Genomic DNA, 22,300 nt, shown 5'->3' with positions numbered 1-22,300 from the left:
AGAGTATTAATTGAGCTAAGTAGCAGCGGAGAACTATCTGTCATGCTGTTTGCTCTGGTTAGAAACCCTCAAGGATGGGGGGAAAAAGAAATAATGCTGTAATATATCAAACCATTACCTCAATTCATCCAGAAACAAAAGCTGACACACAATAAGGAAACTTATGTGTCCTGGCTTCAAAATGAAAAAACATCACTTTTTTTCCTGAAGCAAAACAAAATTTACATTCAGAGATGGTTTATAAAGATTTAGGCGAAGGGCCAAAAACTGTGATCTGCATTCACCTCTGTGCAGCAAAAGAAGCATCCTCTTATGTCTTTAGAGAGGGACCAGTGCCAGCAAGACTCCCAGTCTCCTTATTTTTTGTAGAAAAGGAACTGGCAGCAATGCTCTCTTACTGCTATGATGCACAAGCAACAGACATGTCCTGCCATCATCTTAAATCATACACTTGCCTGCAGAATTGCTTTCTCACTGATGTCTTTCCAAAACTGGTGCTTCTCTTGTGAATCCCAGCTGTGAAGGAGCAGTGTGAAGCAACAGCAGTCTCTGTGAGCATGGCAGCAATAACGCATGGGGTACAAAACCAACTCTCTCACCGCCTCCAAATTCTCCAGAAGCCAAACTGAACAAATGCAGCACTCAGACCCTCTAGCAGATTTTTCCAGTTCCCCAAGCACTTATCTTCCAAGTCATCTTCATCCTACAGACACTAAGCAAGCCTAGCAAAGATTTATTCCCACACACATATACATCCCACACCTGCAGCAATTCATGATACCAGCCACCTACCAATCTACTTCCCATATGGCCTCTCAGTTTTCCAAGGAAGTCAGCTACCAGCTTTCCTGCTCCACACGTATGGCTACCCTCTGAATCCCACTTTAACACTGCAACTGCAGATTGAGTTAATTAAAGGCTGACACTTGGCACTTGAAGTGTATCTATCTGCAACTTGCCTCAGTGAGTTTAAGAAAGTGTCCCATGTGGAGGCACACAAGACTTGGTAGGTCTGTTAACAACAGTAAACAGATGGTAATATTGAATTCCAAAGGTTCTTAAAGAAAAGTTCACAACATGGGAACAGGATTTCAGTCACTAAAAATGCAGTAGGCTAGAATTATACACAAGTTGTTGAAAAGTACCCTGAAGTCTTCTGCTATGAAAAAGTCTTCCAAATCTGAAGTTCCGCCCACAGCTTCTCCAGGGGCTTTTGGGCAGAGTTGCTTATTTCCACTTTCCATGACCAGGTTGCTCTTCTCTCCCGTGGAGCAGAAGGGCAAAAGCTTGCTTGGTCTTGATTTTCAGTACGAATACAGACCGTGAAAGCAGGGCCTCACGATCCTTCTGACTTTTTTGGGTTTTAAGCAGGAGGTGTCAGAAAAGTTACCACAGGGATAACTGGCTTGTGGCGGCCAAGCGTTCATAGTGACGTCGCTTTTTGATCCTTCTATCTGCTTCTCCTTGACCTTTGGCTTTTCTTCAGCTGTAGCGAGCTGGCTGAGAAGAAAAAACCCATATGCATTCTCCCTTTGTCTCTGGGGGCCCTGGAGCATATATAAACAAAGGCAATGAAGCTGGTGAAGGGTCTGAAGCACAAGTCTTACAGGGAGCAGCTGAGGGATCTGGGATCATTCAGTGTGAAGAAGAGGAGTCTGAGGGGAAACCTCATCGCTCTATACAACTACCTGACAGGAGTAGTGAGGTGGAGATCAGACTCTTCTCACAGGTAACAGGCAAGAAGGCAAAAGGTAATGGTTTTACATTGTGCCAGAGGAAGTTCAGGTTGGATTTTGGGAAAATTGCTTCTCAAAAAGAGTGGTGATGCACAGGAACAGGCTGCCCAGGGAGGTGGTGAAATCACTGTCCCTGAAGGTGTTCAAGAAACGTATAGAGGTGGCACAAAAGGACATGGTTAGTAGGCACGGTGGTGATGAGCTGATTGTTGGACTGAATGATCTTAGAGGTCTTTTCCAACCTAGATGATTCTATGATTCTACATTGTTCCAGTGTCTGGAGATTCTCTAGGACCTTATGAACTGCAGAGTAAGCATACTAAAGTAGATCCCAGAAAATTCTTTCTAAATGTTTCCAGAGAAGACCTTGAATGGGCTGCTCTTTGGTGCTGTTGATGCTGCTGCTGAAGTTAGGCAGGGCTCAGAGAGCAGTCTGAATATGAATTGGTAGAAGAGAGGAGAAAGAGAACAAGCTATTAACTGAGCAGGGAGATGGATTATTCATGGCTTTGACAAATTTTGGATATGTCCCAAAGTGCTGTCAATTGCTAGTTGGAAATAGCCAAAAACATGAAAAATGAGGTTTTTTTTTTTTAAGGTTGTGTCAGCAGTATCAATCAGAGAAGTATCCAGAAATCTTGAAATGAATGCAGCATATCTTTGGCTGATGGCAGTCAAGGAGAATATATTTAAAATGGGCATAGAAATAAGGATGCACCAGTCTAAGGTTATTTGCCTAACAGCATATATTTCAGAGTCTATATCCAAAAAAAAGGGAGGGTTTTTTTTTTTTTTTTTAGTATATTTTAGTTTTTCTTAATCATTTCTCTTGGTTCTTACAAGAGCTTAGGTTGATTTTACTATGAGGGGTTTCAGCATGCTTTTCATTTTCAGAAAAAAAGATATTTTTTGTATTATCTAGAATACATCTGTTACACTCAGGGCATGATGGAGAGATGCAGTAGAGGATATTAAATGACACTAGCTTTGCCTCAGACCAATGTCAAACACAGTCTTATTTTTCCTTTATTATTTTGTCTGGAAAATAAATTAAATACTGGAAAATCCCATCATCTGTGGAGCAATTCAACAGCTGACTTTCTGAGAAACATAGGAAGAACCCTTATAGCCCAATATGGAAATCCACATAAGTTGTGTAGTGCAGAAAGAAGCCAGTTGAGATTTCTGAAGATATGGGCTATGGTCCTTGTTATTTTTTGTTCTTATTTTATCTTCTTTGTGATTATTATGAAACTTTTTTTTTTTTTTTTAAACTTATGAACTTTGGTAACAGTCCAGACTGAGATTTCCCAATTTCATTGTTATACAAGGAATAAATCAGTGTGTTAGTCACTAAGATTTAAGGAAAGGTTCTTCCTTGATTCTTTGCAGGTCCTGGACAAAAATGAAGAATAAAGTGTAGATAGAATGGATACTATATCAACATCTGGTAGATACTAAGAAACCTATCTTTGATTATTCACAAATTTCATGTTGAACTCACTAAATTTGTTCATGAAGCTTCCCTTATTTTCTTCCATTCTGTAACCCTTAGTATCAACAATACCACTGCCTGCATTTAAGTCATTCCATTTTCAGCATACACTTTCAAGGTACAAACGTAATTCAAATAGCGCATTAATTATTTAATGTAAGCCTTATAACTTGTCTTTTAATTACTTCAACTCTTAAAATAGTTTAATTCCATAACCTTCAATACATATCTCCTCTATGCCTCTCCCTATTTGGATTAATTTTTCCTTTTGTCACTTTAAATTATTCAGTTAGCAAGTTATTAATTTGCAGGTTACTTAGCCAAAATCCTATGGTGGATAATGCAAGGCTTAATCCTCTGGAATATTTTTGTGTATTACTTACACAAGTGAGTAAGCTTCTTGTATTGTCACATTTTTAGTAAGTTATAGCTCATATAAAAAAAATTGAAGAACTTCCAGTACATTAACTTGCATCACACCCTTCTCCATAATCTTTCTTAAAATAATTTCTACAACCCTTAGTTCAAATACGTATCTAAATACACCTGTAACACCATAACATGATGGAAAGCACAGCAATAACAGCAGGGTAACAAAGTCCTCAACTGCAGAAAGTGAGGATAAGCCCAAGCACAGTGGCTGAGAATACAGAAACAAAAGAAGAAACTCTGCTTACCCTTAGAAGGCCCCAGGTACACAGGGATATCCAAAAGACCCTTATCTCCAATGCCAACCCTTAAATGAGGTCTGGGAAGGGGTGGATCCTGGCTCCACCCCATCTGGTCACTCAGGTACATTGCATGCAGCTGAGCTCCCCTGGGTTGACCCTGACTTCCACCAGGTGCTCACTCACTGTTTTGGGCCCTGATTTAGCATTTCTACTACAACAGCTTATTATTCTCTAATTAGACTACTCTATGTTTTTACTTGAAAATATTATAAGAATATTAAATTTTCATACAGTCAAAAAATTAGGCTCTTACATGTTCTACATTAATAAGAATTCTGAAACCTATGTGGAATTTCATATCTAAACAGACACAAGCATTAGCTTCAGTTTAGCATTAAAATCTAATTAATTCCGTACAAATGAAGTAGATCGTAGTAATTGACAGATCAGTCAATTATTATTTAGACATAGATTTTGAAACTAGTTTCTCATTCTAGGCCAAGGCTTGATGCTTTTAATGGTCTGCGCGTTTGATTGTGTGAATTAAGGTATTAGCAAAAGTGCTAAGAATATCTCTTTCTCTGTTGCAGCTTGAGAATCAATTCCCTGTCCGTTACTATGTTTTCAGTTGAAATGCCCCCATGAACTCTTAGCTCTTCAGCCTGTGCAGCAGGACTGTCTTGAGCCTGCAGTCTTTTCTGGACCAATTTGCTCCAGCTCCATGTGACCCAATGCTGCTGCACAATGGAATTCACACCCTCCACTTCCCTTTGAGGCAAGGGCAGCCTGACCAAGAGGTCGCACAGTCCCACCTGGGTCATGGACATCCTTCCACCCATCAGCTTCCTCTTTCCATAGCTGCAGTGAGTTCTCACTCTCCATGCTAAGGAGGTCTGGGCTGCTTCATTCATCTCCCGTCTCATCTATGATCTCCCCTTTCCCCACAGTGGCAAGGATGTCTTTTCCTCAGAATGTGTTTTCCTCTCTTTTTCTCCATTCTTTTCTTGTTTTACTTTATACCTGAAAGACATCTTACACAGAACCAGCAGGCAAAGGAAATGAAGCTGTAGCCGAATTAGAAATTGTTGTGTACCTCAGCAACAGAAGTTGAACTGCAAACATTTGTGAAGAAATCTAAATAATGCTCAATTTAGTAGAAGATTTATCACATTATGTCCAGACATATTTAAACAGAGGAGCATTGTCAAATTAGCAAGAAACATCTCATTGCTTCTTTGGTAGTGAAAAAAATTATACGATTGTGTAATATGCATTAAATATACTATATAATGAATAACAATGATAACATTTCTATACTTGGTTACTTCAATTAATTTTAAAAGCCTTCTGCAATCAGTAATTATGGCTTAGAAATCTCTTGTGGGAATTACCTTCTATTCATGGTTGAGGAGGTTGAAAATGTTTACAAGAAATTAACATTTAAATAATTTTCCTTATTTTAAAATTGTGGAAACAAAATTATCCTTTCAATTGATGACTGAGAAATGTGTACAGTGAGTGGAAAAAGACTGCAAAACAAAATGTCTGTGCATCTAAGAATATGTATTTTAACCATAAACTAATATTTAGATGAAAAGCATAAAGAAGTCTAATAAAATGCTTGATGGCTGTATGCATATTATTAGATAAACAAGCAAGTGATTAACTAGATAATTTTACATTAGAATATATGATAGCAGTGTAGCACATGGCATATAGCCAATTAATTCAAAAAGATTCAAACTGCTCATGCCACATTGTCCCAAGATGAAATCAAAGTTCTGTCTTTTCCTAAGAAAACTATGGTAGAAAATCATTGCAGGGACAATCTTGGACAGAGCAGTAACTACACTGCAGCAGAAAATTGGCACAATTGTATTACCTTGTCTTCCTGCACGGCAGCTTGATGTGCTTACATTGAAGTCTCCATCTCTCAGCTGTTTCTTAAAACACATTGTGTGTCTTCACAGTCTTATTCTAATTTTAGCAATTAAGAGGCATCTGGATTTTTAAAACAGCCCTTGTAGAATTAGATTACTGTATTTTTATCTTCTTTTAAAAATCAAATCAACAGGGAAATAAATATATAGCTTTGTTGTGCAATAGAATCTTTTCTTACCAATTTCTTTGAGTGTGTTTTGTGTGTGTTGGTTTTTTGTTGTTGTTTTTGTTTGTTTGTTTGTTTTTCCCTATTGGATGGCTATAGTCTTTGATTTTAAAAAAACAAAAATTGCTCTGGTGTTTGTTCTTACTGTTTTAGTAAGGACATAATATGATGAACATATCACGAAGGATGATAATGAAAACACACCATCAGCCCAGAGTCACAGTAGCATAGCTGAGATAGGAAGCAAAAATGAGAAGCAGTACAGATGGCTGAAGGATAGCTCCCTAAACTTGCTCTTCAAGTGAGAGATGTGATTTCAAGATAATTGTCAAAACTATTAGCATTGTGGTAGTACATACATGCATGTGCGGTGATTATCCTGTACAGACAGTGGAAATGTACTATGAGAAAAATACTGTTTTTCTATATTATAATATAAATATATATTTCTATACATACAAGTATACAATTCAGTAGTACTCTTCTACAATATTTTGAAAACATCTTAAAGTATTTTAGTTAGGTCTCTGTTTATTTTCAAATAATGTTTTATCATCATTTTCTGTCTTCCATTTGTGTGAATCAGATTTAGTACTCTGCTCAATATCAGCCAGTTTATTCTCCAAGAGAGTGGTCAGGCACTGGAATGGGCTGCCCAGGGAGGTGGTGGAGTCACCATCTCTGGAGGTGTTCAAGAAACGTTTAGATGTTGTACTGAGGGACATGGCTTAGTGGGAAATATTGGCGATAGGTGGACAGTTGGATCCAATGATGGATGATCTTGCAATTCTTTTTCAACTTTGGTGATTCTATGATTTTGTGAAAGCAGTAGGGACAACTGGACTCTGCAGACAGAGTGTTTTACAGGACACAGCAGTGTGAGGTCCCACATGCAGTTCTGCAGTATAATTTGGTACTTAACAGGAAAGGCCACTTCTCAAAGTAAAATATAGCTCAATTTTCATGCTGGTTTGCTTCTTTAGGCTGCTGACAACTTTACCGGTTAACCCAAACATCAGCACTTATTTAAGGAAGAGTTGCCTGGAGGCTCAAATTCCTTCACCTTACGCAAAACGTAACAGCAGCAGTTATGCCTGCCCAGACTGTGTCCAGATGAGACTCCTGACTGTTTTAGATGCAGTGGTACTTACTATGTTTTGAAGTGGAAGGATGACGAGTGCAGCTGTAAAGTGTTACACACACTCATGTCTTGGGTCTTCATTTCAGTTTGCTTTTCAACTATCTATTATTAACAGCTGTCATGGTCAGGAATTGTGCTTCTTTTTGGAGGATAAACTACTGGTAGAAAGTCTAATTCTTTTCTGAGCAAGCCTTTTTCTGTTTACATACATAAGCCTGATCTCAGTAAATGCTTTTTCCAGCTAGTTTCTATATCCTTCGGGAAAAACTGTATCACATGTATTATGAGTAGTAGTGTCCATGGAGATCCAATTACCTGACAAGATAACCAACTGTAGATGCAAAAGGTCACCGATATGCAGATTGATGTGACAATCACTTTTTGCTGCGACAAGAATTTGTTCAAGGTGAAAATAATAATGTGCTTTTCTTCCTAGCTGTTATCTTTAGACTAATCTAGAAGAACAGATGTAGTGGCTACAGCAGAGAGCGAGCTACCTATTAAACCTCTTCTAAACATAAAATTCTCATCCCTGTTTATGCTGAAGCTGATTGGTGTTGTTATGAAGCAGCATGACAAGCTTCTGCCCCACAATCAGTCTGGCCTGGAGGCAGATTTACATCACTGTTATTTCTGCTTGTTAACCAGCCTCTGCCCTTCACTGGCTCAGAACTGCACACTGCCACAGACATGCAACTAAAGAACAAGTACACATTGCATGGTATGAACAGGCCAGATAACATTTAGTATTCCTGGATATTAAGGAAGATCTGCTGTGATACGTCTGAGTCTCTTATGAATACAGACTTACCAACTGAGCAGATAAAATTTGACAGTCATGATTTCTCCCACTGGTCCCATGACAGCTCATGCTACTGGTCCACATGCTCAAGCCCACTCAGAAACTGGAAGACACACAAACTTTCCTGTTTTCCCTGAAGGCATTCATTTTGTTGACGCTGTTGTTTTTTCCTCTTGCCTGCTTTGTCTCTTTTAGATTCTGTGTGTTCCAGGAACTTGTGAACATTATTCTGCTTCAGGCTATACTTCTGGTAAGAGTCATATGCCCTTAACTCAAAGAATTTATTTTGTTGCTCTTGTATAATATGATTTACTTTGCCCTTGTGTAGGAGCTGGGATGGATGCAGATGCTAAAATAGCCACAAGTGTTTTGATTATGGGAATCCTCTAGTCATAACTAGAGAAAGGATTCATTCAGTTCTGCCCTTGATGTGTGGCACAAGTTTTATTTCCTTACATAAGTACAGCAGGCAGAAATGAGCTAAAATGCTGGGAAATAATGAAATGCATGACCCAGAAAAAAGACAGAACAGTAAAATAATAATAATACAAAACATTTGTGCACTACAGTTAAAGAAAAAAGGAGTGGCAAAATTGTTAAGCTAGCAAACCTTCAAGAAAGAGTTTCATTTCCATTATAGATCTGAAGAATCAATTCTGATATTCTTTTACATATAGAATTTTATTCAGTTTTTGTTATACAGATTATCCCGAGGCCTCTATCTGGCTGAGTAATCTTTGCTTGTTGATGAGCGCAGGACAATCCATTATGAAGTCAGTGACCATCTTACTGCCTTGAGGAATTTCAAAAATGAGTCCTTAAATGGCTTTGTATTGAATCAGCTTTTACATATGTTATGTATATTATTCACTACAGTGCTATTAAGCCAGTGCTGAAGTCTCCAACCAATACTCAATCAGTGGAAGCTTTCATGAGGAATAATGAAATACAGTTTGCAGAGATGGCCATCAGTTACATGCTGCAGCCTTTTTTGATTGGAACCCATTCTTCTGTCTTTTCATGTTTGTATTATGTTAAAAACAAGATTTATTTCCTTTTAGTTGTCTTCCATGTGTTCAGACCTTGGGATTATTTCTTTTGTTGGTTCTGGGACACTAAGTCTGTGAATTTCATTCTTTTATCTCTAGAATTAGATTTCTTTGGAGGAAAAATCCTGGAAGTGAAAAGATTTCTATGAAAATTTAATTTTTTTCTGAAAACACCATAAGAAACATTTAGAATTGAGGTTATAAGTTCTCTAATTTCTAAAATTGCTGTCAGAAAGATAGTAAGAAGAACGAAAATCTTAACTAGAACCATATTTTTTCTAATATGATCATACATATATAACACAAGTTAAGCAGAGTAGATGTAATATTTTTAAAGCAAATATCTACTCCCTAAGTCAGAGTTAAAACAAGAACAACACCCATTTTAATTATAAGTTGCAGCCTTTTTTTGGATCTTATAGTAACAAAGAAAACGATCCAAGTATAAATGAAGTGATACCAACAGAGTTTTCTGATTTATACTAAAAAAAAAAAAAAAAAAAAAAAAAAACCCTCTGTCTTCCTATAAGAATGTTAGCAAACTCAATATTTAAACAGTTCAAGACAGCTTTTATAATACTTGAACTTGTAGATGTGCTTTCATAATTATTGACAATTACTACATCTAAATAAGGGTTATAAAGAGACTACAGTAAAGGTATACTGATTTCTTGTAAGTATTTCTCATCATTTATTTCCTTTTTGTAATTTGAAGCTTTGTTATTAATAGCTTAGTGGGGTCCCAAACAAATTTCACTGTAGATGGGCTGAGTACTGTTGCCCATTCTATCAGGATTTTAGGCTTGGTCCAAAAGCCATCATGAAGATAAAATCTTCACAGTAAAATAGTTTTCTGCTGCTGGAACCATCCTAAATTAGACATTATTCTTTGAAGTCAGAAATGTCTACTGATAAGACGGGGGAGAATGAGCTCCTGTATTGCTTTTGGTGTTTGTGTGGCATCACAGCAAGCTGTTTCGATGGGGACTAGATCCCTGCCAAAATGACAATGTGATATGTAGCACTTCTTCAACTTCACTGCATGTAACAGAGTACTACACGGCTTGTGCTAGTAAGGTCTTCGTGCAAACCATGGTAACTAAGGTAAGTGTGAAGGCAAGAACTGCCCTTGTCATATTTATCATGCTGGCCCTCAGATGCTGTTGAATATGTTAACACTCAAAATTCATTTACATAACACATTTGCCAAACTGAAAACAAAAAGTTCTTTTATTCTCCATATAAAGCCTAGGGCCATATTGTTGCCCAGAAGGAAAATATATTTTGGTTTGTCACAAGCTGAATAAGAAAGGTAGCTGCAAGTGATCATGCCTGAACAAAATCTTTTATTATAATAATTTTATATACCAAAACTTCTATTTGTAGGTTGGAACTTGAGTCTTCTTGCATACTGAAAACTTTATCAAGGACACATCCAGAAAAATACATGCATGATTTCACTGTGAGTATAAGGATTAAGGATGTTTCAAGATGTAAGAAGGAAAAATTCATTCTATCATTTTCTTCATTACACTCAGCAAAACTTCTACAGAGCATCTGTTTGCAAGTTTTGTTTTACTTCTGAATGTATGAAGGCCTTGGAGGGATTGCCAGTATATTATTATTCTGTCAGAAAAAAGCTTCACCTTGGATTACAGATAGATTAGATGGACTGTATCTAACAGTGGATATTTATTAAGATGACCACTTCCATCACTTAACTATGGTGATAATGATCATGAAGAAACTTGAAATTGAATGAAAAGCATTAAAAGCTAAAGGGAAAAAAAATGCAATTATCTCACATAAAGAAGGAAAAGCAGTTAAATCTAAATAGTGTAGAAATTCCCTACAGGACCTTTTAATTACCTAAGAAAAAGCAATATGAGTATAAAGATATTTAAAAAGTCAGGTCTAAACATAATTGCATAAGATTCACAGTTCAGATTTCTATCCAAACTCTGTAAGTTGAACGAACAAAAAATACTAAACATTTGAAGCAAAACTGATGTTTCAAATGTTGAAACTGTCTGTATTTTTTTCAGAGAAGGAAATGTGAGCTATTCTAACCCACTAAGACAGCAATTTACATGGATGTTGTGCTGCTATAGACAGTGAAGAGTTTTAAACACCTACTGAGCTGAAAATATAGCAGATAAAGGTTTATTTTTCACTTGCAACTGCGCTTTAAAAAGTTCAGCTAGCTGAGCACTTAACTGCTGTCCGATGTCAATATAGCATTCCTCTACTGTGTCAAAGAACCCCAATATCTATTGTTGTGGTTTTTTTTTAATACATAAATTTGTCATGTCTTAGAGTACTCTTCAGAAGGCACCAATCTTGATCTTCTCTGAGCATTTGTAAGGTTTTCACTGGAATTGCCTTTGCACTTTGATGTATGATGCAATATTTTGAAAAGAATAAGAAACGAAGCTTTGTTTAGGGCCCTTAACAGTACTCTGATGACACCTCTTGCACACGAATAACACTTCTTTACTTCCATTCTTTTTGGAGATCTGGCCAGGAAAGAACAGAGTTGTTGTGCAGTAATTTCATTCAATATTAGTTCCTGTACTTCGTTGACTGAAAAGACAATTAGCTCTGGATAATTTCTTCATCAAAGTGATTACATTATCTGTATTCTACAGAATCATACTGTAGTCTACACAATAGCTGTTTTTAACTGTTTTAAGATGTTAGAAAGCAAGTTGCTGGTAAGGTTGAAACACAATAAAAACTTTCAAAATAGATAAAAAAAGAAAGCATAGATGAGGGATTGAGAAGTGTGGGCAAAAGAGTAAATATAGTAGAAAGTATAACTACAAATCCACAGGAATTAAAATGTTAACTTCAGTGTTAACTACTACTCTTGAAATAAGCTTTTTTTTTTTTTTTTTTTTTTTTTTTTTTTATATTTACAGTCATATCCCTGGTGCGTGAGCAAGACTTACCATTCTCTTCTTTTTCACATTCTCTTTTTGTCTCTTATTTGCCACCTCAGCTTTCTGTCCTCCAGGAACTGTTGTCTCTGTGTGTCATCCTTTTTATTTGGAGTCACTACAGAATTCCAAACCATTGTAAATAGGTCAGAAACACAACCTAAATAAAAAGGGAATACACTTTAGGAAAAGTTGGTGGGTTTTGCGTGGTGTGTTTTTTTTTGTTTTGTTTTGTTTTTTAGCATTGTGAAGCTAATTCAAAAGAAAAAGGGCTGGACAAGTCAAGAAGAGAAGACATTGCAATTTTTATGGGTGTTTTTGTTCTGTTACTTTAAACAAGCATTTAAAGAAACAAGATTTTTTTTTTTCTCTTTTTTGCTCCATTTTCAAATAGTAGGAATATTATTAAATTCAGTGTAGCAACTTGATGATGATTATTCTGAAACACATTACCTCATTGTGCTAAAGGCCCAATACAATTTCATCTGGATATTTCTATTTCAGGTGTAAATTAAGGCTACTGTTTGTCCTGCATTCTGGAGGAACACTACATATTGATGCAAATCTGGAATGTTAGGTTACATGATAAAACTCATTTTCCCACCCACAGAGGAATACAGAGGGACAATGGTGGGTGGGGGGGCCAAGTAATTCCTGCACCAGCACCTCACAAGCCCTCTCCAAAAGCCATCAGCCCACCAGAAACTCATCTTCACAAGCCATGATGAGCATAGGATACAATGGAAATCAGAATAAAGGACTCAGAGCAAAGGATGCCCTGCTTGGCTTCCTCTGAGCACTATCTCAGGAGAGCATCAGCCCAAGTTTGGAGAGGAATAAGCATGGAATAATGGGGTAAGGAAATAGAAAAGGCTGGCCAAGCACTGGTCAGTGCAAAGATCAACCTAATGACTAGGTGAAATGGCCTGGAAACAAGGGTGGATGGGAATCATCTCTAAGGGACACCTCTGGGTGTCAGAGTTGCAGGAGAACAACTGAAGTACTACTTCCTGTATTCACACTGATATTGATATGATCTCATGATTGTTCCTCTTGGAATTTATTGGTTAAAAAAATTAAAAAGTCATCTAAATGCTGGAATACAAGATATCACTTGGAACTATTGGTTGCTCAAAAGTTATACTAATAAAAATCAATGAAATTTAAGTAATTATGAGCATTGAATCATATTATTGTTACAGAGAAACACTGCAGAAACTCATTTCCCACACAGAATGAAGTTACAGGAAGTTAATTTTTAAATAGCTTGTTTTCCCCAACTCTAGGCACATCTAGGAGAAATATGCCAGAACTCTCTTTTTTTTTTTTTTTTTTCCTGCTACCTGACTTGTCTAACTCTGTTCTGTCACTTGTATCCCACACACATCAGGAAATGACAGATTTTTTTCACAGCATACACAGGCCAAGAAAAACAACAACCACTAAAATGAGGAAAAGATCCACAAGATCATTCCAATAGTAATATCTAAAATATTCCCTTTCTCTCGTGAAATCTTTTTCTTGGAAACAACATGAACTCAGGTATGTCAAAATTTTTAAATGTATTGTCCTGCTATACCTCCAAATAAAATGGTCATTGAATATCTTGTAGAATATTCAATATAAAATGCATCAAATCTGGCCATCCTCTGTATTTTTTTTTTCTTCCCATTCTATAATCACTCATAAGGATGCCTGGTTATGTAAGGCCTTGTAAAATGTGATGGATTACTTAATATTTTTAATAAGAAACTGTACAGAGGAAAAAACAACTCTGTTCTGAATTGAAAAGAGGGAATCAAAAAACTACTTCACCCAGAAAATTTTGAAAAAAACACATTTTAGTGCTACAAATATGAATATACACTCTACTGTTCAGTTCTACCTAATGTTCACAATAGAGAGACACGGTAAATATGCACAACTCTTAGAGACATTCAGTTCCCTCTTTTCCTTTCTTCATTTTCCCCATAAAAATAAGTAGTATTGCCTTGAGAAAACAAGTGATTAATTATTAGGACAGCTTACAGTAAAGAGAAGTAGACCTTATCTTAGTGAGTAATGACTATGTATTTCACTATTAAAGGCTATTAAACACATCAGTGTCTCTTTCACAAATGCAACATTTCCTGTGGAATTTGGAGGAAGAATGAAAGTTCCTTACCAAGTTTTCTTTCCCACCCACTCTCTTGTACCCATCTACGCTTTCTGGAGTGCGAAATGTCAAAGTATTTTTTCAGCATATAGTTTGAATAAATGGTAGCCTATGAAATTACCAAGGGCACTGGTCATTTTCTCTGCATCTTGTACTGGGTAAGGACAGTGAAACAAACAGAAGGGTCCAATCTGTAAACACTTGGCTGGTACCAATGACAAGACATTAGTAATGTTGACAATGAAAAGGCCTACATTGCACTGGGTTTGTCAGCACCAGATGGGTTGTGTTTCACTTTTCTCTAAGTGGGAAGAGAGTCTGTGGGGAAAAACTGGCAGAGCTCATTGGCAGGACTTTAAACTGAGTTTGAAGGGGAAGGGAGGTAATAGAGAACCTGCCCATGATAAGCTGTGGAAAGGCATAGCTAGGTCAAAGGGACAGGGTGCTAGCAGGGGCCTTCAACCTGGTATCCTGAAATGTGTTGGCAACACTGCAGCACACTTGAAATCTTATGACAATGAGACAGCTCTTCAGGGAGTTAGGCAACAAAATCCCCTGGGAATCTGCTCTCAAGGACAGCGGAGAGGAGAAGAGCTGGCAGACCTTTAAGAAAGATTCCTTAGGACATAAGAGGTCACCATTCCCAGGTGTAGGAAGATGAGAAAGGAAGGCAAGAGTCCATCATGGCTGAACCAGAACCTGCTGGTTAAACTGGAGGGCAAGAAGAAATCACACAGACAGTAGAAGACATTTGAGATCAGGCTGAATGGGGCACTGAGCAACCGGATCTATTTGTAGCTGTCCCTTTTTCATTGTAGGGGATTTGGACTAGATGAACTTCAAAAGTCCCTTCCAACCCAAATGATTCTATGAACTATGAATGATTCATGACACTATAAAGCCTATTTTTCTTGTTTCCCCATAAATAAAAACCTGAAAATTTATCTTTGATTACTTTATGTAATCTACTGTAGTATAACTTGTCTTCATATCTTGAAGTTTTCTACTAGGTTTGGTTGGCCAAAGTACTGCAAATCTGAAACCATTAATGAAAGTAGATATCTATTTGAAAACTTTATATGGTGGTAAATTGATTATAACCATTGAAATAAAAGCATGATGTCACCTCATCAGAATCAGTCCTGATTTACAGGAAGTTCTCCTTTAATCTTTTGTAGATAGAAAAAGAAGAATTCTGTGCAATTTTTTTTTCCTGGTAATGATTCCTTAACTACTGTATCTGACAGTGTTTTATTTTGTAATAGTTTGCCATGTTCCTAGCAGAAGTGCAATGCATGAGAGAATGACCTTTTTGAGTAAAATACTTGTATTATATTCTGTAAGTATTTTTTATAAAAGGATTTCAACTGTGATTTTTTTTTTTTCAAAAAATGTGATCTTGTGTTAAATGTGCTAAGCTATGTAAAAATAATTCTGAGTAGATGATCACATGCACTACAAATATTACACAAAAATCTATCACAAATGTACCGTATTTCTTATTAAGTAAATATATGCAGAATAAATACGTAAAAATGTACCTGCCATTGATAGGCATCTAACAAAGATACACAGAATATTCTGAGCTAGAAATGTAAAAGTCCCAAGATGATGGAATTCACCCCTCTGAAACTGTAGCACGTGCTATATTACATTTGAGTCAACAAATTGGTATTTCTAAAAAAAAAAAATAATAATAATAATAAGTGAAGCTATGATTCCTAGAATGTAACAACAAGCTTTGAAATAGATTTCATGCATGCATTTTTTTTGTTGTTGTTTTTTTTTTTGTTTGTTTGTTTGTTTTTTTTTGTAATCTGATTTTAAATGTTAACTAGAAGCAGGATATAAAAAAATAAAAAGGGTATGGCAAAGATGATTTTCAGTAATATGAAAGTTTGTGCACAATTAGCATACAGAGCACAACTGGCTGATCCCTCCCTGCAATTACTCAGTTCTGATACAAGCAATATTAGATGTCTGACAGTAATAGCCAGGAATTTGGAATGTTTATTTGCATGTACCTGTAACAAGTTAATCTGTCTGAATTTTTCCTTAGTATTTCAGAATTAATTTGTGGGGGCTTCAAGCGTCCTTCCTATCAAACTGGTTGCTAGTGTTACTTCATACAGTTATCTAAAGAAATAATGGAAGCCTTCCAAAACCAATGAAACCAATTTTTAATTGTTATTTATTTAAATATTGGAAGAGCCACCATTTCAGATCCAATACATTTAATACTAAGCTGCCCAGGAGGTGGGATTCTCTCCCATTCTGTGTTAATAAGACCCTATTTAGGAACTAGGAGAATGCACACACTAAACTAACACCATTTTTATTTCGTGTAACATCAGGGAGAATTTCCTGTTCCAAATGTTGCTAGACATTACTTCAGAAAACAGAGGGGGCACAGGAAATGAAAATTTCAGGAGAAAACATGGCATCCCCATCCAAAGAAGGAGGAAGAAATGTTTGCTTTGGTAACAGTGGTAGGTAAAAAGTACCTAGAGTTTGATCTGGCATACTGATGTGCAGCTCAGATTTCAATGAAAACAAACTGCTATGAAGCAGTTACCCTTATATAATGAATTGGTTGCTTGCTGCACTGTGACTTCCTTGCAAAAGTCATGCTTACCACTGAAAAAAGCTTCTATGAAAATATACCCCCACCAACAGTAGAGTTTTTCTTTTGTTAAGTAAAGGCTTAGCCCAGTGACTTGACAACCATGACAGAATGAACAGTGCTTTTAACTAAGAGAGTTCAATTAGTAGCAAACACATTTCCTGGAAATATAACTTCACCTAAATTGGTGAAGCTTTCTTGGCAGAAAAATTGCTGCTGTGCACAACAATCAGGCACTTACCTGACCTGATTTTCAAAAGTGCTGAACATTTAACACATTCATTGAAACTGCTAAATTAAGCACCTGCAACTGGATTTAGGAGCATCATTAGCTATGAGATTCTGTGCCCTACCACTAGTGCTCTCGTGGACTCTGATAAGACTTGTGCAAACAGAACCATCCAAATGTATCAGTGAATGACCACTATGTTACTCTTGTGCAGCAAAAGAAGGTGATGACAATGTCTTCTACAGGGATAAAAGCACTACGGAGCAATGGAAGATGACAAGGAAGAAAAGTTAGTTCACCCTTTCCCCTAAGTGGTGATAGCTCAAGAAGAATGCAATCTCCATCAAAAAAATACACTGCTCCCTGAGCTGTTAACCCTTAAATGAGGATGAGGATTGGGTGGACACAGGCTCTACCTCTTCCACTCACTCAGATGCATTGCTTGCACCGCAGCTCCCTGGATTAGCCACACCTTCTCACCTGGTCTTCAAACATTGATTCAGGCACTGACCTGGCAATTCCACTGCCACACTGTAGGATATATATTTGATTAAACTGGTTATCAGAGAAGTCTAAGAAATTTGTGAGGTTTTATTACCTTGAAAAATAAGATTCCTTGTTTATTTTAAATAGCTGCTTTTTGTCATTGCAGCCCGAATATCCTAGCTTCATGCAGTTAATATATCCATAGCATATATACAATATATATCTATATAGCTCTGTTACCAGAAAAAATAAACATAATTCTTTATTACTGTATCCCACAAAACTATTATAAGGTTGTCACAGTTGGTGTTACGGGTGGAATGATTATCGTGGTGGAAATGGAAAAAGAAACAAACAGGGAAGGAATGCTCACCTACATCCAAAGATCTAGGTTTGCAGGAAAGACTACACAGAGGAGGGATCTCCAGAAAGAGAACCTTCCCTAGTGGCAGCCAGCCCTTAAATGGGGGTCTAAGAGGTACAGCCAGGCTCCACCCCTTCCGGATACACAGAATTGCCTTCACCTGTGCTCCCAGGGCTGACTAAGTGCTTGCCTCAGGTGATCAATCAGTGTTCAAGCCATGACTCAACAGTTCCCATGCAGAGGTCAAGTTGAGAAACCCTCACATGAAGTTTCGAAACTCTTAAAAAATATTTCTAAATATTAAAAACTCTTTATATGATAAAGCCACTCTTTCATGATCTAGACCTAAGGAATGGCTGAGAAATACCCATACAATCTCTCCGTGATGTAAAACAATGAAAAAGGGCAAAATATGCTTAAGCAAAAACTTTTTGAAGGCACGTTGGTAACCATATTTGATTAGATATGATTTACTGGCTAAGTCTTTTAATTTTTCCTCTATAAGTTGGCATATATTTTTGAACATAACACAGTCTTATTATGAGAGATGAATCCAAGGCAAAGAATGTGTAATCAACAGCAACATACTATCTTATTTATTAATTGAAAAAGTGGAGTATGCATTAAAGATGGTTATCGTACATGTATCGTCCTGTCATCTGTGTAACAATTCTTCATTTCCTACCTCCCCCAGTCCTAAAGCAGTGCCTAACTTATCTATGACAGTGACAGCAGTAATTCTTATATAATGGAACCTGCTTGACAGATAAAAATATTCAGGAAAAATTCAGATCTTAATTTTGTCAGTAAGAAATATTTTCTGAACCCATCTTAAAGAATAAAATTATAGTTCCTGCAATTAGATAAAACATAAAGAGCCTCTGTAATGAGTCACTTGAAATATTATTTTTGTACATGTCTAAAACCCATGTTTTCATTCTTGCAAGATCCATAGCTTTGTGAGAACTTTGCTATGTGGTGGATTCGATCAAAGTTTTGCAGGGCTTTCAGTTACCACTGTTATCTGTTTCCCTGGGTACACAGCTCAAGATCTTCAAAACATGGCCTTTTCACAGAATCATAGAATCGTAGAATCTCCAAGGTTGGAAAAGACCTACAGGATCACCCAGTCCAATAATCCCCCAATCACCAATAGCTCTCACTAAACCATGTCCCTCAACACAACTTCCAAATGTTCATTGAACACCTCCAGGGTCAGTGACTCCACCACCTCTCTGGACAGCCCATTCCAGCACCTGACCACTCTTTCAGAGAAGTAGTATTTCCTAACATCCAGCCTGAAGTCCAACATTTTCAAAAGGATGGACAACAATAAATCCACAATTTGGAATAACCAACGTAATAGAATTTGTCCATGGCTTCTGGTTACAGGCATAGGTTTTAACTATATGTACAATGTGAAATGTATCAATTTCAGAAGATTTTTCTTCTCTAGGAAGTTGACTGTGCATTCAATCTGTCCTTTATTTTGGCTTCCCTGTTGCTCCATAGTCCTATGACTTTATTAGCAGTATCGATGTGGAACATTTGCTGTACCCCACCAGGATTGTTTTTCTCCAACAGGAAACTGGGGACACAACATCACAGAATGGCTTGGGTTGGAAGGGACATGCCAGCCACTAGACATGCCCTGCAATAAAGCACAGTGAGGCACAAAGCCTCATTATTCTGTGTTGAGGTTGGAGTACTGCAAAGGGAAGGAAACAAGCATCAAATTTGCTCATCCTTACTGTGGGTTGGGAGGTATCTTAGAACCACAGCTGTGTATTCTTCTGGAGAGAAAAAATGGATTCACTCCTAAAGAGATCCTGTGGCTGGACATATGCATGTAAATAAACAGACATGCACAGCTCCAGAAGGAGCTGTGAAGCTAAACTGTCTGGTAGCACAGACGTATGACTTGAGACAACTAACATCTCTGATCTCAGGAGAGTGTGACTGGGAGACCATAGAGTATCCCAGACTCAAACACCATCTAGGAGAATTCGTGAGATATCCTTGAATGGAGATTATTAGGCATCTGGCCACCCAGAGAAAAAAAATTGAGAATGCAGAATGTGGAAATCTTGGCTAGGAGAAGGCTCTCCACACTTTTCCCATTGCCAAAATCAAAACTTGATATGTATGTCTTCCTGTAGAATCTCCTCTTAGAATTCAACAAAGTAACCAAACTGCACAGGACATATACCTGTAATTTAATGAATTTTTCAAACTTGCATCATTTTCATGGCTGGTTTTTGAGTTTTTGTTGTTGTTTCCTTCTTTTCTTCTTTCCTTCAGAACTGATGAATAGTGTTTTCTGCTGGAATGGTCTTTTCCCTGAGAAATGCCATTTACATATTAGAGAGCTCTTTGTGGCAGCATTCATAGCACCATGTCACCAATTTGAGTGGCCTACAGTTGGAACTAAGATGACAAAACTATAGTAAAGTAGCAGTGCATCTCAGCAGGAACTTCCTACCTCAAGAAATGCCTCCAAAATGAAATTTCCTATTGAAATCTGAAAGTTCAGCAAAAAAATTCAAAGAGGGATAGACTGAAGGTAAATTGTGCATGAAATGTAAAATAAATTGAAATGTAATATGTCCAACACAAACATGAAAGGATGCAACAAAGGGAAAGGATAAATCAGAAAGTATTTATTACATCCTTGTTTATTTCTAAAGTAGTCTAACTTTGCTAGCTGGTATTCCCACTTAGTACAGTTTCCACTATAATCATTTGTTTGCTTTGCAAGGAGTGCAGCTGAATCCTTTTGAACAAAACTGTTCTTGCATTTTAGACAGGCGTGTTCAAATGGAAAAAAAAAACAAAAAACTGTCTCAAATACCAGAGGTGAAACTTGTAACTTGAATTTTCACATTAGAACTGCAGACTATATGATATCTGCACTTTGAAGTTCTGAACAGCTAAAATGGAATGAAAATGAATATCTCTGACTGGAATCATTCCAGGATTTTTTCCTGTCTCAATTTTCTTGCTTATTACCTTTGCAGCTTCCTGATTTCTTATTTCTCAAAAGGTATCTAGAACATAAAACAGAAGGGCTTAGTACAGATACCAAGGAAGCACAGAAGAGAGAAAACACAATCAATGTATTTAGTATTTTTGCATAAAAATATGTTTTCTTACTGCTACTTAAAGCAAAACATTCATTTTAATAGCAATGAATAAACTGATTACATTGAGCAAAGTCCTCACATTCATAATGGTATCCATCTAGCTACCAAAATATGTACAAAAATAGGGTTTATGTGACAATTGAAATGAAAGAGCACGTTAAATAAATTCCCTTTTTGTTGCTCAGATATAGGGATTCCTACAGCAGGATGCTGGGAAGCTACCCTCACAAAGATGGCAAATTCCCTCAAATATACATCAGAGTAACCTAAACATCCAGGGCCTCATTCAAAGTGAAAGTCTCATCAATATCATTTGAATACATCAGCATCTGTGCTTAGCTCAAGGTCATGTATGATTCATTGCAGCCCAGCATTCCCTGTTCAGCTATTTGCTCTTCACAGCTTGGAGCTTCCAAAAGATGATGCAAACATTTTTACTACCTACTTCTGAAGGTGGCATGTACCATGAAATTTAGCAAACAACAAAGGCAGCAAGTTCAGCCATCAAGTAATTTCCATTAATCAAAACAGCTGAGAGTCTTCCTGTCTAACATAAGGCCCAACTAATCCTGTAATACCTGGAAGACTGCAGTTACAGAGCTTTATTGGAGACAGCTGATCACCACTTCAGACACTCTGGTACTAAGCAAGATCACCAAGTTCAGCTAAATAGTGTGTTGTGTAGCACATCACTGAAAGGATACAGAACTGCATTCAGGGCAGGATCAGGCACGGGATGGGACTGAAGATGATAACAGCATTAAAAGGAGCAGAAATGTTGCCCATGAGTATCCCTGGATACCTCAGAAATGACCTGGATGTTTCAACATTCCATAGTCACTTTGTAAATCCAATCAAGATACAGATAGGGCAGACTAAGACTGTTTTCTAGAGCAGAGGAACATATTGCCTATCTGGTCAGTCAGCCCTCTTAAGGATTGCATCTCTGGGAGAGAGCTGGTACCCTCTTTGCACAATGGAATAAGTTTAAACATTTTTTCATGAACATAGAAATGAGCAAAAGTAGGTAACAACATTCAATTTCCTTCTTCTAGTTCTGTAGTGAAACAGTCACACTATCATTCTTGGCCCATATCATGAACAGGTACGTATAGATGTCTATCTTTCACTCTTTATCCATACACTTGGCTGCCTCTTGTTAATCTCAGTGTATATTTCTGGAACACAGGTGTGTTTGTTGCTCTAAATCACTGACAGCAGTGCTGACATGCCTGTGGTTCTCCCTTCTTCAGGTTATCTGCTGAAAATGCTCAAAGTATGCACATGGGGCTGCTAGATTGGATAAAGGAACTCAAACTAGAGTTCAATAGTGATGACCTTCCTGGAGCCACCTGCAGTG

This window comes from Tetrao urogallus (genome assembly GCF_951394365.1).
Source record: "Tetrao urogallus genome assembly, chromosome: 3".
Taxonomy (NCBI): domain Eukaryota; kingdom Metazoa; phylum Chordata; class Aves; order Galliformes; family Phasianidae; genus Tetrao; species Tetrao urogallus.
The sequence above is the reverse complement of the archived record's forward strand: the minus strand, read 5'-3'. Positions refer to the sequence as shown.